Source organism: Bombus flavifrons, chromosome 8 (genome assembly GCF_040668555.2).
Source record: "Bombus flavifrons isolate JBK064 chromosome 8, iyBomFlav1_principal, whole genome shotgun sequence".
Classification (NCBI taxonomy): domain Eukaryota; kingdom Metazoa; phylum Arthropoda; class Insecta; order Hymenoptera; family Apidae; genus Bombus; species Bombus flavifrons.
In genome coordinates, this window is record NC_138449.1 from 13,743,352 (window position 1) to 13,761,801 (window position 18,450).

At 47.3% G+C, this 18,450-nt stretch overlaps 1 protein-coding gene across 6 annotated transcripts in view; it reads left to right on the top strand.

Annotated features, from left to right (window-relative positions):
* Positions 1–18,450, top strand: part of LOC138182479 (latrophilin Cirl) — a 362,516-nt gene that overhangs the window by 114,453 nt on the left and 229,613 nt on the right. The gene's annotated exons all lie outside the window — the stretch shown is intronic.

The following is an 18,450-nucleotide window of genomic DNA, read 5'->3' on the forward strand; positions in this document are numbered from 1 at the left end:
AGCGCTAAAGATAACTTGGGATTGTAAATAATTCCTGAATCGAAGTTTCATTATCTCTATTGAAGAAATGTATTGATCTCGTATAAATATATTACTTTTTATCTCTTTGCGGAAGATACGCGGCACTAAATTGCAGAATAAGTTGGTTCGTTTAATTAGTAACAATTCAAAGTACAGCGTTGCCGATCCGCAACAACGTGCATGAAAGGGTCAAAAATAACTCGAAATTGTAATTCGAATGCACGAAAATTTGATTTCTCTATTGAAATCATAGTACATATAGGCGAAACTGGTGTAACGCGGAGCAGCTAAATGGGTTGGCTGGTTTGGGAGGACTTAATGATTGCACGGTTGCTGGTTTCGCGAACAAGAGAACCAGGAAGCGAATCGATCTCGCCGATCTTGTCGATCGCTGCCATATAGAACGCGGCTGACCTCCGGTCAATTTCAGGAAAATACGCGCAAAAGCGCAGCGCCGAAGGTGTATTATCTCTCGCGATGCGGGGCCGCCGGGCGAAAACCGAATGTATAATTAATTCGAAACGCGAGGCGCGGCCGTGCTTAATGAAGTCAGAGGTCAATGCGGCGCAATCGGTCGAAAATCAATTTTGACGCGTCGTTGCTCGATTCGACGAGGCTGCCGTCTGTGTCGAAGGTTCGCGTGGTTTTACGTTTTTCGAAACGTTTTCGCTCCGTGCCACGAAAACACGATAGACTTTGACCTGTTCCATTGCAAATTACTCACCGAGATCTTGAGTGCCGGAAATTGTCACCCCTTCGAGTTAGAGGACCACCCCCTTTATTCGCAGCTACCGTGCGAAGGGTGTTATTAATCAACGCTGCCTTCAACGAAATTGATGGTTCAATTTCGCAAAAGTAGACAGGGTCGGAAAGTTGTAAAGGGTGTAATTAAATTCTAGATAATATTGTCTTTCCTTAAGTGTTATGTCGCCGATATACGCGTGAAAGATGACATTGTTACAACGATAAAGGAACTCTTGAAGCGTCTTAGGTAGTCTTGGATAAAATTTAGTATTGACGGAGCAAGCGAAATTAAGGTACGTGTATCCTTAGCCGCAGAAGCTGCTGTTTACTCATACTACACGTTCTGTTTCTCGAACGTTCATCGAGTTCGAAACAGGCTGTTCAAACAGCCATCCTCGCCGGAGCTGACGGAACCCAAGGCTGCCACGTTCCGCTCGTTCAACCTGCGATCTACAAACGCTTCACAGTGTCATCAATTTCGCCTCTCACATCGTTATTTCTCTCTGCGAATCATATAGTTGGCAAAATTCTCGATCCTCCTAAATTTGATACACGGTCGACGTCTAAAGGGTAGATCTTGGAATATTCGAAGATGGTCGAAAACGCGAGTCTGAGGTGCGATCGAAAGCGTAGAGAAGATGAACGAAGTGGAGCGGCAGCCTCGACGAAAGAACGAGAAGAGGAGGAGTAGCAGACCAACCTCTAACCATAATCTAGCATTATGTCGAGTGGTGTGTAGGGTCGGAAGAAGCGGTTGGAAACGAGTTTGTTCGTTTCGGCGGATTATCCTGCCTCCGCGTCTCGGCCTCTGTACTTACAAAGAGCGCGGGCATATTTTCACGGTTGAAATTCACGTTCGAATCCACGAACGACGCTACGCCGGCTTACCGACGTGTATTCGTTTAATCTATTCAACGAGCGAGACCGTGAACGTGCACGATGCAGAGCCAGTAGGGCAGGGAGAAAGCGTCGGTGAGAACGATATACATAAAGACACGGTGAACAAGAAGAACAGAAAAGGGAATGGAGGAAGCAGAAAATCGACGAGTCGGATACACCGATCAAAGACGGTTATCCTTCTATCTTCTTTTCGCTTCTTTTTCTTTTTCTTTTCCCCTTTGTCAAGCATTTTTCTATGTTGACGAATTTCCAAATAGATATCGGTTCGTAATGTTTGCTGCGGGAAAACGAGCGTATCGAAGATCATAGGACGTGAATAACTGCCGCTGCATTCGGTGCGGCTTCGACGAACACGCATACGGTTCGTCACAGTCGCCTAGGCGACATTTCACGAATATCGAATTCCTTCGGACAATTTTTGGACGATACTTGATAGCGGAGAATTCGTACTAGTGCACACAGGATAATACAGAGTGTACTCGTTCGGTCTTCCTGTTCTTCTCCATCTGCCTGTACACGTTGCCTTCTCGCGCCGGATAGTTGATCGTTTCCATGGAATATTACGCACCCGTGCGCGTAATAAACGATCAGACGAAGATGCTAAAAAATGTGATTGAGTTTCATGTATAGCTGACATCGGAGCTTGAGTTACGTGGAACGATCTCGTTCCTTCTGCAGCCTGCTATTGCTTAGTTTTGCCGATACGTTTGGAATATAGGCGAGCCACCGGGATACGATGTTCGTGTACGCGCGCGCTTTTATTCGTTCCACTCTCGGCGATCGATCGCAGCCCGCCCCGGTGAACCATGAAAAACGCGGCGCCGGCTGAACCAACGATTGTAAATGTGAATTGTTCGGAATACGTCGTTTTCTTCACTTCTATGTCTGAGAAATACGAGAAAAGCTGGACGACCGAAAGTATAAAAGTCGCATAAGTTTCGAAAACTCGCGGCGTTATCTTCGTTCGAGTTATTTTTGGTTTATCTCCGAGTTAACCAGTCCCAGATACCCGAACCATCGGTGGAGAAAAATTCCAGAAAACCGACCGTCTATTGTACCGAAATTCTCCGGACTGAATGGGTCACGTGTCCCTATTAGTCGGGGTAATGGAGAGTCTAACCGTACATTCATTTGGCTCGGACTCTTTTAACCGGACTGCTTAACGCACTCCTAAAAGCGCGCCCTAAAGAAAGAGAAGTGCCCTTAAGGATACGTGTCTCGCTCGAAAATAGCCGATTCGTCATGCCGTCTATCGTAAACATGTGCACCGGATAAAGCTGTCTTCGAAGATGCACTTCTGACGATTTTTACCACCCACGAGACCACTATTCGAGACCCCTTTCAAACTCTCTTAAACATCTCAAACATCGTGGATATTCGGCGTCGATTAAAAAAGGAGCGTCACGCTTCTCTATCGAAGTAATCCAATCCGTTTTTTCTCCCCTTTCCTTTCCCTTTTTTTTTTTAAACGAATTGATATATTACGCTACCATCGGTGGCGAAAAAAATGGCTAGCATCGCCCTCTCTGTTTGTCGCGATACGCGCACACGTACCATTCGTAACGCGTACGATCTATCTGGAAATCACAGCGAGAGAAAGGAAGACGCGACGATGAACGAGAATGAGAAAGAACGAGAGAGAAAGCGAAAGAGGAGCGGGACCGACCGAGTGGGTCCTCCACCTCTTTTTCTCGCACCTGAATTTTAAACTAAGGCCGAGCGCGTAAACGCGGAAGCCGCCTTTGAACGAGGATGGCGGCGAGCGTTTTTCGCCGAGAAAAACGAGCGCGGAAAACATTTCCCTGGCGAGATCCGTGTCCGGTCGTGCAACCGTTGCATAAATATGAGGGAACCGCGCGCAAGCAACGGTGCACGCGGCGACATGAAAATGCGATGAAGGCTTCGCCGATGACAGTGGAAGCGCCGCCAGGAGGTGGAGGAGGTTTCTCTGGTGAGAAAAAGAGAGCGCAGGAACGTGAGCTCGAATTTCTCATCCCTTTCGTGACGGGTTACGACTTCGCGAATTTTCAACGGTCCTGGAAATTTCGACCGCCTCTTGAAAAATTAAATACCATCCATCCATCCATCTTTCTTCCCTTTGGTCGCGACTTGCGACTTCTGGAAATTCCTCCCTTTAATAGCAAAAGCATCGTGGGCAAATTGAATCTTTGGAACGGTTCTTCCCTTGGAAAAATAGGAGGAGACGTTTGCTTGTTTTCTTTGGCTCGAGTCGAACGGTGAATCATCGACTCGTGGTTCCCGTGATCCCGAACAATTACGCTGTATAAAATCTAGGATTGTGGTTCAACAACGGGGTTCGTTGCATAAATATGAGGGTGACGCGCGAGAAATGGAACACCCGAAGACATGAAAATGCAATGAAGACTGTACGGAATCGGAGGAGAAACGAGTAAGGATGAACGGAGGAGAAAGAAAGGAGAAATCGAGCGAGCCGAGAGAACCTCGATCTCGAATTCGTTGTTCGTAGGCAGAGGAAAATATAGAGGACATTTTTACCGAGGTAAATCTTTAAGCGGCAGTTGGATTTGGACACGAGGACGAGGCGTGATTAACAAAGATAGAACGTAAAACCGAAAGAATACAAGGGAATGAAAAGAACGAACAAAGGTGGCGACTCTGAAGAACGTCTCCGCGGTGAAATAATTGTAATTTTCTTGGCTGACCGTTGGCTATGTTCAATGACTATTTCTTAGCGAGCCATTCTTCTCGTAATTACGGTTTTAATCTAGCCAGCAGAGCGGGAAACCCGGTTTCCCCCTATCACCATGCGAGACGCTCTTTCCATTCGTGGTGCCTTTCCTTTTTCCTAGAATTTTTCTTCGCGAAGGAACGTCACGAACTCTGGACGAACGTTTTTCGACCGTCCTTGTAATCGCCGATCATCCCCGGTCCAATAGGGAAATTGCTTCCGTCCCTGGAACCAATTACGAACGTTGTTACCAGCTCCTCGGTCTCGAAAGTGCTCCGAACCTCGAAATTTCTTTTCGTGTTCCCTTTCGACCGCCTCTCGCAAATTACCGAACCCATTCTCTCGGCGACTTTTACAGTGGCAGGAAGCGAGAAAAAGAATCGTAGGTGGATCGCGAGTCCCTTCGTTCGTATCTCTTTACACAACGAAGGGAACAAGCAGCGTGAAAGGGATCGTGAAAAGGGGAAGAGAATTTTTGATGGAGTCGAATCTCGAGTAAAGAAAAGAATGCTTCCGGTTCCGCCAAAATTCCTATGTTCCCATCCTCCGGAATCGTCGTCCCGGGCCACACGAATTGCCAAATGGGGAAATATCATTTTACCGCTCAAATATTTGGGCATCCCCGAACGAACGAGGATCCGTCCTTACGCTACACCGCGTTTCGACCTTCCCGCTTTTTTTCGGGGTGTGCGTACTACATCAACGAAAAGTCGCATGGGTGAGAGAGAAAAGGCAGAGATTCGCGATGGAAGATGGACGAGAAGAGACGTATCGCAAAGGCAGAAAGTGAAAAAGAGAAGTGGAAAGAGAGAGAAAGAGAGAGAGAGGAAAAGGGAGTGTGGGCCTGCACTTTAGCCCGATTAAATACTACGGTCCTGGTCGGGTAGCTGGTAATTACGCAAAGTGGTCGGTGGTCCCTGGTTACTTCGCGTTTACCGGCCTCTGCTTTCCCAGCCTCCACCCTGGCGTTCCAACTCTCTTCTGATACCCACTTTTGCTTCTTCACCCCCGTGATTTCTCCACGAGAGAAATTTTGAAAGATTTATCGTCTTCCGATAGTTAATCTTGTCCTCTATCGTTTTTGTATAACTGGCAGATACTAATGGAATTTTTAAACGAAAGTATTAAACAGGATTACCGTGTAATAAAAATCTAAACAACGCGCGTGTAATCGTAAGAGAATCTACTCTCGCCTACCTTTCCTTGCCGAGATGGGTTTATGTCTCTCTAGGTGGCATAAATTACCACATTTTACGATTTTCGAGTATATCACCGGTTTACTTAATTATGACTGGCCTATCGTCGTATCAATGATTATTTATACCGTGTACAAAGGACGTTTATTGGTCGGTCTGTAACTACGAAGCAACGTTGGTTGGTTGGCCGAAGGGCGAAGAGACTTAATGGTGTCCCATGGTGGGAAGTATAAAAAGATATTTTATGATTTACATGTCAATCACGACACCATTACCGAACAAGAAGCCGAAGAATAATCTAGCCGAGTCCACTGAATATTTATCACCTCACGAAACTTGTTCTCCTCGATAGCAGTTTATGAAAAATACCCTTCTCACGCTGTGATCGTTTCTCGTCTTTCTAGCATCACGAAGGACAAGGAAAGACGACGTCGAGCGACCATGTCGTAATAGACACTTTGGATCGTGTAACCAAATAACGCGTAATTGCAAGAAGCGAAAGCATATTTTTCTTTTGTACGTTCGGCCTCGATAGCAACCCCTGTCTTGTTACGGTGTTAATAAAATTTCGAAATGTCGTATATAACACATACGATATAGATAGGAAAGTTTTCCATAATGTCTAGATACATGTCTTCGTGAGTCAACGTATAAATTCGTTTTTTCCATTTCAACGTCTTATTTTTAGTCAAAGAGAAGCGGCAGTGTAAAAAATAAAACAGTAGAAGGGCATGGATCGATTCGAGGCTGCAAAAAGAGGCTGTGTAGCACACGGGGCGCGAAATTGATTTGATTACACGGCTTCCTGTTTCTTTTAGACGATTCGCGGGGACAGGATGCAACGCGAGTCGATTCTCGACGCCGTGGAACAGAAGGATCATCGCGTTTCCCCGATGCTCGCCTCGATTACGGGCTGAGACGCCATCGAAGATGCGTGATTCCATTTACCGGTTGCAAATCAAAACCGCAACCCGTCCGTGGACCGCAGAAATGGGCATGAATTACTATCGACGATCGAATCGCTGGAATACGAATCGCATCTGCCGTGCCGCCGCGTTATAATCGCCTCGATAGGTTCTCGATCGCCAACGTTGGATTTCTTTCAGCGATCTGGCTCCTAGCAGTCCGTGAAATCAGAACGCATAACGAGGCGCCCAGAGTACCTCGAAATAGAAACGAAATCGGAATCTCGCGCCTGATACACCGTAATCTCGCGAGATTACACGGATAAACGCATTTTTTCGATCGAATATTGATACCAATTTTCTTCTTCGACAATAACTGTTCGAGTTTGCTGCCATTGATCGTTCAGAGAGATATTAGATATCGGATTAGGTATATAATTGCGTTTATGAAATTTTGTCCACGTTCATGAGAGTTAATCTACGCGGTACTGGTGCGCTGTAGTTTCTTTCTTTTCCACTCACGAGCTTGTAATCGGCTCGAGCAGAAACCCATTACGCCAGATGGCTTTGTTACGCCACTGCCATCGTCCCAAAATTAATAACCCTACTACGTTCCCGACGTGTACCATACTCGCTCTACTCTTCCACGTCGTCTCTTCTCGTTTTCTCCCTTTGACCTTCGCTCGTTCACCCTCCTTCTTTCCGACTCGCGTTCTCTTTGTAGTTGACCGAAACAACTTTGCCGAATTATTTGTTCGACACGATTCGATACGCGCGTTTCTGTCGTATCTTATCTCCGATCTAACGTCGCTCCCTCCGACGGGGAACGAGGGTGTACGGAACCTCAGGGACGAATATATACAACGAGGGATAAGATCGTTTCATTAAAGGCACCCGAGATGCTGCACTTTGCGCGTCGCTGCATCTAGATGAAAATTCTTCTTTCTATATCTTCCTTCCCCTACGTTCTTCCGCGTCGTATACGAGTCTCTGATATTTTGGCTTTTAATTACGTGCCATGGTTAGGAGAATGGTACGATTTCATCTAATCTGCCCCTGTGGCCAAATACGAGCGTTGGAAGCGATTCGAGGAATCCCTTATACCATGGGGTTAATTGAAATTTGATACGATCTTGAAGAATCTTAAACAACCTCGGTGATCAAGCTCGACTGATCGAAACGAAGGAGGGAACAAGTAAAAGTACGAACTATCGGTCGCGACCAATAACAAATTCTCGCCGAGCAAGAGGATATCGAAAAGAAAAAAGACGCGAAGGAAGAGGCATCGGGGACGAGCGAGTCGGCGGAATGATTAGTCGATTTATCGACGCGAAACGAGACAGTCGAAACGGATTAGAGGATCGCGGTCGAAAGAAACGCTGTACAAGATCTGTCGGCGTGTGTTTGCGCTCGCGCTTGAACGTGTGAGCGGAGTTAATGCATCTGCGCTGACACCGCCGCCGTTGCAGACCCGTAATGCAGTTCTGCTTTTCGGAGCTTTCATACGCCCCCGCAACTCTGTGTGTTCACGGAACCGTGCCGTGTACACATTACTGGTTTTCCCCGGTTACCGTGTATCGAGTGTATCGCGCTCTCTTGCACGTAACCGCAATACTGCGGATCATTGTTTTCGGAAGTACGGGCCAGGTTAGGTTCTCCGTGCATCTGAGAGATCCGCCAGGAATTCGATCCGAGATATTCAGACATCGCGGTGTTGTCTGGTATTTACAAGATCTCTGAAGAACGTTCCAATTTCCTGTGTCGCAAAAATATCGTTACACCAGTCGTAGCGTGAAAAGCCGAGGAATGCGAAGCGCGGCAGAAAATTAAAAATAACGATTCGTCTTCACAGTGTCCGGAATATTCGCTAAAATTTAATTATTCCTTGACGGAAGAAACAAGAATACCTGTTTCGACCATTCGCGGAGAGACGCGATCGCGAGAAAGCGCGTCAACGGGAGTCGTAAATTCCCCTTACGATTAGATAATCGACGCCACGAAATGATCGATCCCCTGATTTCTGTTACGATAATAGGGGTGGTTCAATCGAGGTTACACTGAATTAACAGGTATAAATTAATGTTTACCCCAACAACTTTGTAAAGAAGATAATTACATCGATGCGTATGTACAAGTTAAGTAGGTGATTGATTTAAGGATAGAAGCCCGATAATGACGTGTTGACTGTTCTAACGATAAAGATAAAGTAACTTAAAGTGACGATGCTGTGTCGGAGGAAAACTAACGATAAGTGTGTCTAACGCAAGGGACCATCGAATTTGTTGATGACAATTTTGATTAGGAAAGTGAGGGCAGTAGACATTGCTTCTGATTGGATAAAAGAAGGTTGGTAGACTAGGTAGGGTCTTAGCCGCCCTCGATAGAAAGTTGCTAGTGGGAAGTGTCATACGTGAGAAAAACTAACTTTCCCGTGTCTTCCCGTAGTAAACAATAAGCTTTAAAAACGATTCAGTAAAGAGACGTTTGTTCGGTCTGAAGGACCTTAGCTAGCAAATTCCTGAGATTTATGACGGGTCCTTAAGACTATCGAGGGTACGCAGTAAGGATGAGCGGACATCTGGTGCCCATCTTGCCCGCGGTGTGTGGCCTGGTCTAGGTAGAGTGTCGCCCGACGTAACAATACCTTATATCGTACGGTGAACCAGTTCCATATCATAAGACTTTAGACGAAGGATTAGAAGTTGCTATTCACGTTGGATAATTTAATTTTAAAGACACTCGTTCGATGCTCGTTGAACACGAGCCGAGAGCGAAACCCTTTGCGACGTAATCCTCCGTTCTGAATCTTTCGCGCGCAAGGTAAGCGAATAGGAAATGTTCCGTGTCCCTCCAGTCGAAAATCCGTCCTTAATAAGGAGAAAAAGCGGGGGAAAAATATTTGAGAGCAGTTCGTTTTGCGAGCGGAGATACAGGGCCGCCTGCACGGTTTCGAGGAGGCGGAGCCTATAATAAATTCCCTGTTCTCCGTGCCTGGGATTAATCGTATCGAAGAGTCGGCAAGGTGGATTAAAAGCTCCTCGTATTCCCGGCAATACCTACCGGCCCTTTTCTTCCACTCCGCGAAGAACGGGAACCGTTTCGTTCTGCCGAATTTAAGCCTCTCGACGACCGATCCGGCGCCAATGCACATTTAAATTGATGGCTTCACGGTCCCTTGCATTTCGCGCTGCGTGTACTCGATATCTCGCCCTATCGTCTCCCCGTGGCTGCGAGACCTCCGACGTCCTCTTCCCCTCGGCTCGCTTCCTCGGCCAGGTTCCCTTCTCGGGCCCACGACTCTCGAGAGCTTTATCCTATTAATCAATGCGCATAAATTGTTTTAAGGGAATCGTTACTGCCATTCAGACACGCCATATAATGTCGACGGGGTTAATGTCGCGCGCGGAACAAGAGGGAGCCAGCGAACCGGAATCATTAGATGTAACGCGGAATAGACGTTACTCCGGAGGATTTATCGCGCGGAAGCCCGGAATTCGCAGAGGCCCGTTTCGACGTCGTTCCTATTCATACGGGCCAACCCACGAATAGCTTAGCGGCAGAACGCGATCGAGAATGCTGGCAATTGGAAATAGACCCCCTAAATAGGGTTCGCGTCACCCTCTTTCCATTTAGAAGAGATTTGTGGTAATCTATCGTGGATCTAATCGAGATTACCGTTCGGTATGTCATCGGTGTCTCTTAAGATCGAAGAGTTTGTTGTTACTTTGGAAATGGTAAAATCCAGCAAAGGGGATAAACAAGAGGAAAAGCGCATAAAGCGGAGTATAGAGCGTGGAACAGGCGGCTGAACGCGGTAGGTGGTGGAAGCGAGTACATTTTTCAAAGAGCCTGAGACGTGGCGGATCGACGAGAGTCGGGAGTTGGACGACGAGAAATAGGAGGTCGAAGGTGGCTTAACGCGCGTTATACTCGTCGCCGCCGGAGCAAACCCGCGGCAAAGTCACTGAAGTCGCTTCTTTTCTACCTCGGAAGTACTTCGAGCTTCTTCCTCCGCGTCTAACTCCGCGTAGGCCTCCGTGCTCTTCCGCTGGCTGCTGTCCCGACGGAAATCTTATAGCCGGGGGTGAACTGGACCAGAGAAACGGCAGAAGACGAAGAACCCTCCAGTCACGAGAACCACGAGAAAAGAGAGACGGAGTGAGATTGTTGCTCTCGTACGCTCGTATATCCAGCCAGACTTTATCTGGCTGGTCTCTCCGGTTTGTTCCCTGAGATTTATCGGCGATACCGTTTTGCCCTGCTTCGCATCACGCACGCGGTAATAACGAATAATGCCATGCAGTTAGAGAGAGAGAGAGAGAGAGAGAGAACGAGAGAGAGAAGGGAAGAAAGGGGAGGCCAACCCTTAGCGTTCTTAAGTGAAAAGTGAGCCCTCGTTCCATAAAGGTAGAGCCCAAAGCCGGGATCGCGTACTCGGAACACGAAGATCGGGCAGAATTTTCTAAAAGGGGCCGAATAATACAATCGTTACTCCCACCCTTTTTCGTCCCATTTCTCTGCCTCTCCGGTAATATTTTCCGTAATACCGAGGCTATATAGCGATTCATCCTCGTCGTTTGTGTCAATTCGAAAGCGTTTTCCCTCGGCGCTGAACATTCTCGAACGGTCCTTATACCGTGCAATTTTTATTAATAATTTTATCACTTTATTTCTTTCTCTTATCGGCCATACTTGTACAGCGGCACAGAGAGAAAAGACGTCGTGTTTAATGAGCCAAAAAAGAGTGTGCCGCGGGACGACAGACTCGTCAGCGGTGGCAGTGAATTTAATTATTTTGTCTCGCAAGTTAGAAACGCCCCCGTGTGTTCTTTTAATTGTTTCTTTGTTCCGTTCTCTTTCCGCGCGGACTACTCGATTCTATTTATTTTTCTCGACGATGCGCCACGCTCGACCACTCTGGAACTTCAGGCATTCCGCCATTGACAGTGAGAACGGTCTTTCGCTACGTTGCACGTCCTCCTCGTCTTTTCCCCTTTTCCGTCTTCCCCGTTCTTTTTACCCTTTTCACTCGTTCGTTTCTTCTGTGCCGTTGGTCCTCTTTGAAATTATCAGCGTTTCACGGTATTCGCTGGTAAGTATTTTACAGCCGTCCTCTCGCGACCCTCTCGGCCGCCTATTTGCGCCGCATGACGCGGATTGCGAAACAAATCGACGCTTTCTCTCGGTTTTTTAGCGAGCTTCCGCCTCGTCTGCTCGCATTTTCGGTACACCGTGTTGGAACGCTCGTCTCTCGAAACGTAGCCGCGAGCACCATGAAAAGGATATTCTCCTGAAGGTTCTCGTGGAAAAATTCCGCAAGATTTGCCGAAACTACCTCGACCCGTCGAGTCCATTCGTTTCGCGGGAAAAATGTCGCGCCGATTTGTGAAATCGAACAGTTCCATGTAATAACACGAGTTTGGGATTGTACAATGGTAGAAAAATAATAAAAAAAAAAGGTCACGTTCTGTCCAAGTCAGAAACACTCCGCTTCGATAATCGAGTGCAGCACTTCGCAGTTTTCATCTCTGCTACCTGCAGTAACATCCGATTTTTGATACGTACGAGTCGGAAGATGTTTGGAACGAGAACCGGTCGCTAGCTTGTCGACCACTAAATTTTTTCCTTTCTCTTGGATCCTAGCGATCGTATTTTCAGACTGTCGATTTCCTCCCCGAACTTCCCGATGAAAGGATCGCGCGCTCCAACGGAGCCAAGTAATCGGGTAAAAGGGAACAGAGCAGCATGGAAGGGTGGATCGACCCGCGTGCTCGAAAAGAATCGGCTCATATGAAAAATATTCGCCGATTCTACTATTCGCGTATTCTAAAATTTGTTACCTTGTTTGCTATCCTAATTCAGTACATTCCCATACACGATACACCATATCTATCGACGGCTAATTTTTCCAATATTCTCGGTATCTGTTAGTATCTGGGCCGATAAATTCCAGGGTGTTTCGATCGTTTCGCAAGGAACGATCGACTAGGAGGAAGGCAGGCATTGTCGACGCCTCCACGGGTGAAAATAGAAAGAACGAAGGTGCAGATACTGGGAGGGACAGCAAGGGGTTGGTGTGCCGCGGAGGAACGGGTATATAGCGATGCACGTGAAAATGTCAAGCGCAATTTCTGAAATTCCATCGTGTCGCTTCCCCGTGCCACTCAAATGCCGCGCTACGCCCTCTACCCTGCTCGTTTTCCGTCCCTTGTCCGCCAATCTGTAAGAGAATTTCTCTTTCCCTCTGCCTCTTCGTTCAACTCTCTTTCTCTCTCTCTCTCTCTCTCTTCGTCTCTGGCTGCTCTGATCTTCGTGACAGCACACTGGAAATAGACGTTGATCAAAATTTCACGAACTCAATCCAGAAACGCGTTATCCTCGCGAGGATCGGTGTACGAACGATTACCATGATTCTATCGAAAGAAATGGACAAGATCGATCGTACCGTCGTTGCCTGGAACGGTAAACGTTCGTTCTTCCCGCAGCCAGATACAGTAGCAGCGATCTCGGCAGGTTTTCTATGCGAAAATAAAATTTAACCGCAACACATCCCGTCGGGGAACTCCTTTTTATTCCGCTCCATCTTGTCCTCTGACGTGACCCCGTTTCCAATTGTCCTCTCGCGGCTTTCCGCCGCGGTGCACGTGCGCGGCTGGCAGCTCGCGTTCCGTGACGTGCATGCATGCCATGATGCAGCAAAAGGAAGACGTTACGCCGAGCACGGCAACGGGGAACGTCGGCGTCGTCGACGGAAAGACACGCGTTCCATTTACACGATAGAAAAGCCTTCTTCTGGTTGTACCGCGATTTACGCTGCCGCAAAGCTGACGATGTGTCGCGAATGTGGTGAAAGGCTGGTGTTTTGCCAGTTGATTCGGAATCAGATTCTTTTTGTAAGCGACGGTTAATACGATCCTCGCTTTTACTTCATGCAAATTATTTATGCAGCGCACCACCAGCCTCTGTAAGGCTGAACCACTGGTCGAATAAATGAATAGTCGGTTAATCCGAAAGTATAAATCAATTATCATTCGTTGCTTGTTATATCATACGAGCCGCTCAAAACCCATACTGATCAACTCGATAAATTACAAAGTACAAACACTGAAGACATTATGAACGTTATTTTTGAAATTTCGCATCGAAATTTATGATTATTTATACAACCGTCTTTCCATAAATAAATTAATGGGAGTGGGCCGTACATTCTTTTAGAAATCGAACAGTAATTGCATTTCTAGGCAGTGAACTCGAAGAATTCGCAAAAGTGGAGTTAATCGAGTTGGCCTTCGAACTTTCATGATCGGATAAAAGGGAACCGGTGGTCTACCGTAATTGATTTTTCGTAAATCACGATCTAGTATCGTTGGAGGTAAATTACGAATCGGAGAACTGCTTCACTCCGTTTTCATTAGTATAGTATAAACGCTGTAGCTGGTAGCGCATTGTATACGAAACACGTGTATTGGTTAATGAATATGATTGTTCGTCGCGAGCATATGTTGATTTTTCTGTATTCGGCTGTCGTCGTGTAAAAGGGGACAAAGTCGCGCAAAGGTCTCGACAGCGTCTGTTTCAAAGTGGCAGAGTGGAAAATCGGGACGGCGAACAATCGGGACCAGCCGGGGAGGCGACTGATTCAAAGGAGTAATTGTTGTAATACGCGGAGTTGCATGCGGCGAACAAAGCTGCGGAGCTTTTGTGTCGGTGCACGCACCACGCATGCACGCGTACTGGTTTCTTTGCGGCTGTACGCCGGGAAAAAGAAAAAGAGGGATGGCGAGAACGATTCGTTTGCAACCCCGAGTCGAAACAAAATCAAGCAACGCGAACCGCGCAATTTTTACGTCTGCGGCGCATGCCACGATCCGTAATTCTTACGTTTGCGGGGACATTATGGCTTCCATGACCGCATGACCGTTCCGTTCGACGCGAATGAATAAACAAAAAGATAGAGGGAAAAGAGAATTGAACGCTACGTTGACCACGGCGGCGATTCGTACGGTTTCTGCTTTTAAGCGACTGTCGTTAAACGCGGAACTGCCTGAAAATCCGTTTAATTGCCTCTATTGCGGCGCGGAAACACGAGGCGGTGTCCTTCGCTCGTTAGGCAAATATTTCGAACAACGTGGGTCGTTCGAACCAACAATGAACAGTATCCCGAAGTAACAAGCAATACAGATCTCGTCGATTTATTATACGGCTTCTATTTAACAATACACTCAAAATCCATCAAACAATTTCAAGAGCACGCGCAGCCTGCAACAAACCGTCGATTATTTCGATCCTTTCAAGCTACGCACGAATCCCATAGGCAGGAAATAACTGGCTAATCAAGCTCACAGCGCATCGTCCATCGACGAAACAAAACTCATCAGGCAAGCGCGAGCCGGTGCCACGCTAACGCCTAGCCTGGAAGCAGAGCTGTGGTTCCGCGAGCCAGCGGCAATTCGCGTAGCACGCGAATACGCAATTATTTTTAATTGCACCGGGGAATGGCGATTGCGTTCGGGGTTTCCGCGGCCGCATTAAAATGCGTCTGGGTGTAAAATTGAAACCTGCAAATCCGACGGGTACGCGGACGACCGGAGGCCCCACGTGTTCATTGGATAATGTGATTTTCAACAAATAATTTCGCGTCGATCGCGCCCCCCAGTTGCAGCGGCAGTTTCGCGTCTGGAACACGGAGCTTCCGTACGCCTGATTCGTCTCGCGGAGGGTCCGGCCGACGATTAACGCGTTTCGTGCTCGAAAACGTCGCGAAATCGCGCCGGAACGACCGACAGGGGACAAACCGGCCTAGTTATCGTGGTTCGTTCGCCATTCACCCCTTGGGGCAAACCGGCCTCGAAACGATTTTAAGTGGCCTCCCGAATTATCCCGAATCGCGCCCGATCAGCCGTGTTATCGCGATTGCCTCCCATCCTCCCGCGTTTTAGCGGTCCGCCGACGAACTCGTTCCGATTTTCTACCTTCCACGATCTCGCGAAATAATCGTCAGTTTTGTCGTAGACCAGTGGCTCGTTTTATTCGATGATCTGTTTATCGTTTTATATTTTTCCTTCGAATATTTTGTTCCTTTGGCCCGATAGTGTAATAACAATAATAATTATGCGACTCGCACAGTGATTAGGTTTGATTTATTCCTTAGGAAAGGGGATGGATGCCTGTCTAGTCATAGCAAAATTGCTAGTGGTTAATTAGCAGCGGATAACGAAGGGTTAGAAATATGTACATTGTATGTACGGTTTCACGGGTTAGGGTTGCACGGCCGACTGATAAATATTTTTACTCGTCTCTTCTACCTTCTTAAGTGGTCTTAAGTAATCTTAATTCGCTATTTCATTGCCGTTCTTGCATCATCGAGGAAACAGTTCTAAAAATGAGCTTCCTCTCTAGTTTCTTTCGCGGAGATCGAGCCGAGAATCGAAGCGGAGCGAACCGATTCGACGATCCGATAAGCGCCGGCGGATTCTTAGAATTTCTGCGCGCTGTAAGCCGCGGGAATGCGTTCCGCGAGCGAGGCCTGACTACGGAGGACTCGATTACCGATCTTCAAAAATACAGAGAGCCAGCGACTGGTTCCGGCGGTGGTTTCCAAGGAATCGTATTCAGTCGAGGGAAAAATCGGCCGCCCCAGAGATTACGCTGTGCGTCCAGCAGCGCGTAGCCAATTGTACATATATCGGATAGGCCGGAGTACGCGCGCGCGGCGAACTTTCGAGAGATGGAAATCACGTTGTCATCGAGTTTATCGCAATTATCGTTACGCTCGTACAAATACACGCGTCCGTGGGAATGTAATTAGCTTGGGACCGCCTGAGTAAACAATAACGTTTCGCGGAGTAAAGCGCGGATGCTCGCGAATTCGGAATTTTTCTGCTTCGAGTCAATAACCAGCCGCTCTAAACGCGCGTTCCCTACGTTTTACTACGCCAGCGTAAGGGTTTCACGGCAGCTCTCCTCTTGCGAATTATCGCCGGTGGATGTGGGAAACGTTTTATTGTATTTTGCGGCCTGCTTATTAAGAGCGGTCTTTAAAATTACAAACTATCTCGTTTAATCTTGCTGTACCTCTGATCTTTCAACGATACCGTTCATTAGCAAACAAAAAACCTAGGCAGAATTATTACCAACTACTTTATGAATAATCTATACCAGAGTTATTATTCCAAATTCTACATGCCATATTCATACGGGCTGAAACGACACGCTCTTGACACGACTAATCAACGCGAATCGAGGCTGGTTCGCGAACCAGCGAGAAAATCTGGATTCATCGGTGCATAAACAGACAGGCAACGAAGACGAGAAAGAATACGAGGATCGATGACGCGGCGTGGAGAGCGCGCGTGCGGCGGGGCAACCTCGTATACCGGCGATGAAAGGAGAATCGCGCGCGGTCGGTTCTATTCACGCGGCGAACGCGAACACACGCGGATACCCAGGTTAGAAGAGATAAGCATCGTTGGATTAATTATGCGTAATGCGTCGGACATGTGCATCGCGTGCGTGCGCACGCTTAGACGCGCAACCCGAAGACCGCCACTCTCTTCTACTTATCATTGTTACTCCGGCAGTTTACAGACGTTTCCGCGATAATTACGGTGCTCCGTGATTATACGTTTATCCTGCCAACTCGTATTAACCGCCATTGAACAGCAACGGTAACGGGAAAGAGACAGAGAGGAGGGAGACTGTGGTGCACGTTGTCCAGCGAGCCGGTGCGCAGACACGGCAAAGTTCGAAATGAAAACAAAAGGGTGGCGAGGGTACTGCGAGACTGCCACGCGACTTAATTAGGCTCGTTGGAAAAATTCACGCGGTCCTGGTTGCGCTCGTAGCTGCGGCGTGTTACTCGACTGCTGGCACTGCTCCAGGTATCCCGGTCGTTAGTACCTTTGAACACTTCCACGGGATCGTGCTCCGCTTGCGAACTGCATCGTAACGCGGTCTCATGTAAATCAAGGTAATACTGTACGGTGGGTGTCCAGTGACGGATGTGGGAACGATGATTGGCTCGAAGATCGAGTTAGAGGCGTTTGGGAATGTTGTTAGCTTAACAGTAGAGCCACCGGGCTTTGATTGTACCTAAATGTTTCGTACGTAGTTAACGAAAATTAGAGCGAGTGGGCATAGTAGAACTTCGTTTATTTGATTGAAATTTTAGTCGGTGATTAAATGAACTTTCGCTGATTGAATTCGCATAGCTGGAGATAGACTTCTATTATGTTGACGAAAAATCATGGGTAGTGGAGGAAATTCTATTATACAAACTATCTGTCCACGACATATTCGTACTATACCCACCACTGTTATACATGTAATTATGTTTCCGTTTCGATGAACGTAAACGTTAACGTTATCAAAAGTATTTGCATCGATATAACCGGTCACTTCAACCGATTCGACAGTTCGTTAAACGTAGGTAAAAAATTAATCGAACGAATAAATAATCCGTAGGATATATAAATTATCAACGATTGACAAAAGTACATGAAGAAGGTAATCGTCGCGTGGTCGGATTTCGCACGGTCAGAAAAAACGACAACGAAAACATAAGCGGCGCGACGTCGAACGGAAATAAATAGTTCGGGAGTTTCTGCTAGGATTCCGGTTGTGCAGTCTGTGAAAACGTGCGGGGAGGGAAACACGGTATTGGCGTTGCCGCGTTCTATTTCCGTCCCTCTGTTTTTCGGAGCCCTTTTTCTCTTTGACCGCTGCTCCGTTTCGTTTCGTTTTCTATATTCTTTCTCTTCGTTTCTCTCGCCGTTGGCCTCGAATGTTTTCATCCGCCGACGTCCCATTGTGTGGTGCCTGCTAAATGCCGAAACGCTGATGCGAAAATCGTTTTCCTTTTTTGCCTTCGTTAACCCATATTCACGGTGGCGCAGAGCAACGTTCGGCTCGAGGTTCACGCGCCTAACGCTCGAGAGTAGTTGGTCCCGTGAACAGGAGCAAGCACGCAACCCTT